Source organism: Phalaenopsis equestris, unplaced genomic scaffold (assembly GCF_001263595.1).
Source record: "Phalaenopsis equestris unplaced genomic scaffold, ASM126359v1 Scaffold000465, whole genome shotgun sequence".
Lineage (NCBI taxonomy): Eukaryota > Viridiplantae > Streptophyta > Magnoliopsida > Asparagales > Orchidaceae > Phalaenopsis > Phalaenopsis equestris.
Window position 1 is genome coordinate 214427 of NW_018164906.1, and position 4017 is coordinate 218443.

The 4017-nt window shown below is 33.2% G+C and overlaps 1 protein-coding gene across 1 annotated transcript in view; it reads left to right on the plus strand.

The window, feature by feature from the left end:
• LOC110027902 (oligopeptide transporter 7-like) overlaps positions 1 to 4017 on the plus strand; it is a 12301-nt gene that overhangs the window by 1784 nt on the left and 6500 nt on the right. The window lies entirely within an intron of this gene.

The following is a 4017-nucleotide window of genomic DNA, read 5'->3' on the forward strand; positions in this document are numbered from 1 at the left end:
ACACATTAATAACACGCAATAACACATGAATAACGCGCAATAACACATGAATAACACAGGAGGGAATATTCTCCGTGTTACTGCGCCGTTTTTTTTTGCTCTACCGCGCGAGATGTCGTGGCGTGTTTTGATTGGCTACGCACGTTATTTTTACGTGCGTAGTACTGATGTAATATTTCTTCTGCTTTTGCATGTGAGTTGGGAATCGGGTTCCCCGTTCGGGATGGCTCAATACAACTTGGAACTTAAAATCGAGATATAATCAAGTGATCTGACGAGTGACGTGTGTATTGTTTGGCCAAAGTTGTAAAATTTAATAGAATTGAGTTCATTGTGTGTTTTGGTTTCGTTTTAAAATAATAATTGATTTTTTGTTTTTGTTTTTAATGCCCCACCAACAAATTCCTTTTCCGAACATCTCGAGAAAACTTTTTTGCGTAAGAAATTTTCAAACTTTAATGAAGAGTCATCCAGAGCTCCAATTTCATCGAGTTTATAGTTAAATTGACCGTTTCGACGAGACAGACCCAATGATTCCAAATTTGGTCCAATCCGAACAAATTCAAGCCTCGATCAAGCCATTAAACTACTTTTGAAAATTTTTCGGGCATATTTGGAAGGTCAAACGGATGTCGAATCTGGTGAGCTCATGGTCTAATTGAACGTCTCTACAAAACGAATCCAACAAACTCAAGATCGCTCAATTCTGATTTCATTAAGACACTCAAATGTTCATCAAAGACGATATGATCATGGAAACCTCTCTAGGTTGTCCGAGCATAGTGGTTCATATTCCTTCATTAATTGCAACTGAGACTCTATAAATAGAAATCCACCTCTCTCCTAAGAATATGGAGAGAGCTTGAGACTTTGAGAAGGAATTAAAGTCCAACATCACCACCGACTGCATTCGACCACCACCGATTGGTCGCCTTCGATCGCTATCGTCACCACCCGTTCCTTGCAACAAGTTTATATGTACGTCGACGTTGTAATTCGGAAGACTTGGTAACCCTTATCCAATTGTGGGATAATGAGTTTTTGTAATCATCAACTTATAGCGGATCTCTTCAATTGGGCTATACACCGTGGTTTTTTCCCTTTTCGAGTTTTCCACGTAAAAACTTCTAGTGTCTCAACTGGTTATTTCTTTTATTTGAGTGTTTGTTGAATTATAGTGGAACGCTAAGAAGATAATCCATTACTCTTCAATCGCAAATTTTCTAGCACGGATCAGTTTTAAATTTTGAATATTTGTTTTTTTTTATTTTTCAAATTGATTTTATTATTAATTAAATAATAAAGAAATAAAGAAACTCAATTATTATTAGGACCAAAAAATTATATTCATTTTGGATGAAAATAAATTGAAAATAATGACATTTATTTTAATTTAGATTGAAATTTTTGTAAAGAAATTGTGAGAAGATAAAACAATTTAAATTTGAAATAGAACTTTAAAATTTAATTTGAAATAGAACCAAATATCAAATTTTAGTTTGCCTTAAACAAAACCAGTTAAATTAAATTATAATTTGGTTTAGTTTTGATGTGCATCAACAATTTTTTATCATTTGGAATGGATCTCAAAATATGACACGAATCCTAAAATATTTTTTAGCATGAAATCTACAAACTCGAATTGAAAATCCTACAAAACTTGATTTCTATAAACTTATAATCAAAGACCGGCTCGATGTGGTGAACCCATGAATGAAACCAGAATTGATTCCATTATGCCATTTTTAAAGGTTTTAAGTGGCTATTTAAAAGGCCAAATGGATTCCAAATAAGACAAACTTCTTGTGGAATTGAGCGTCTCGATGAGATGAATCTAACGAGCTCAAGATCACTCAATTTCGACATCATTAATGCACTACAATGTTCGCAAAATATTGTCTAATCATGAGAATCTTTTTGAGTTGTTTGATAGAGTGATCTAAATTACTTATTTACAGGTAAAGTAACTCTCAAACTCTATAGATAAAGCCCACCATCTTCATTAAGGGAGAGCTAGATCTAGAGTCGGACGTGAAATGAGTCAAATTCTAGTGTTGTTATGGACTGAAGACCTGACAATCTTTTCTAGCTCCCGCAACAGCAGGCCACCGTCGACCGTTGCTCGTCGTTCTTCATCGACAACTGTCGACTGTCCTCTGTTCTTTGAAATGAAGCACCGTGATGAATAACGACCTACGTCGCAGAGTAACAAATCACCTTACAGAGCTGCGCATCATTCCAAAGACTATTCAACGACACACCTCAAGGACGGTGCACTGAAGCCCCAAAAACTAATCCCAATTGCGATTGCTCCTGATTATTTTACAATGATTCACTTTGCATATGAATAATGTACTTCAAGGAACTGTTTACTCTTTTTCCACTTGTGGGACAAGGATATGCACGTGTACTCACAAATTTATAATGAATCATTCTAACTATACTAGACCCTGTGATTTTTTTCCTTTTTGAATTTTCCACGTAAAATTTTTTTATATTTGTACGTGTCGCTTCTACAACCTATGTGTGCGCTAGAATTTGTGTTCGGTTAAGATTCTCATTTATTGCTCTTCCGCCGTAAATTTTATGGTTTTTGTTTCACTAATTTGTGGACCAATGAATCCAAATTAAGTATTTGACACCCATAAATTGACAATTTACAAGTTTAATCTTCTCAATTTCGAATTCAAACTCATATAATATTATGTGAGCAACAATATGCGCTCCAATTAGAGCTTATGATTTGATAAAATTAACTCGCAAGTTCATTAAAAAATGAAGTTCAAATCAACTCGTAAGCCGACCATTGGATTGCATGTAGATCTATGTTATTATTTTATAACAATGCTTTAAATAGCAGTAATGCATCATACTTTTAATTAATTTTGTGTATATCTTACATATACGTGGTATAATAAAAAACAATCAGTCAACTTCTTCCCATGTTATTTCTAAGTGATAGGTAAAAACAATCATCACTCTTATACAATTATGTAAAGTTTAACAATTTCTATTCAACATATGCAAAAGTTATGATGTAATAATCATTTAAAAATATTTTTGAGTGAGAATGTATTTAATTTCTTTTTATAATTAATTTTTAATGAGCATGAATAGTAAAAAATAAACAACTCTACCCATGCCCTCACCCCCGTGGTCTTCAGGGCATGCTAATTTTGCGCGAGCATATATACAACTAGGGGTGTAAATGATCCGAACACTAACGAATATAGGGCATGCTAATTTTGCGCGAGCATATATACAACTAAGGGTGTAAATGATCCAAACACTAACGAATATAGCTCGTGCTCGTGCTCGTGTTCGTGTTCGTGTTCATTTGAAATTACATATGTTTGAAATATGATCGTGTTTGAAATTGTTTGTAAAGTTACTGTTTGTGTTTGGTTTGATTTGTTTGAAATGTCTTTGAAATGTTTGAAATGCTCGAATTGTTTGAATTATTTGAATTGTTCGAAATTTTACAAATTTATTTGTATTGTTTGATCATTCAAATAATTAATCTTTCTAAAGCTTAAGCGTGTATGAAATAAATGCTTAAACCTGTATGAATCACAACAAAAATACAAAATAGCCGAAGCAAAGCTCACAATAAAACCATAATATCATATATTATCCATAAAAAAAATTCAGATCTAGAGGCAATATGTAAGATTTCACTCCAAAACAAGAAACCAAATAAATCTTAAAGAAATATAAGAAAATTTAAGCTAAGAGACGAACCTGAAGAAATAAATATTTTAAATTATTTTATATTTCGAATGATAACGATTCAAACGCGATCGATCAGATGACTATTCGTGTTTGGTTTGTTTATAAACCGAACGAAAAAAAATTATTCGTGATCGTCTTATTTGCTTGTTGGGCGAATCCAACACAAACTCTCCGACGAACTGAACACGAATTATTCATGAACAATGAGTTTTTTAAAATTTGTAATTCCGAGGGGGTATTTAAATGTGGGAGCAGCAGAAAGCCACAAAGTTGGGAAGATAAAAT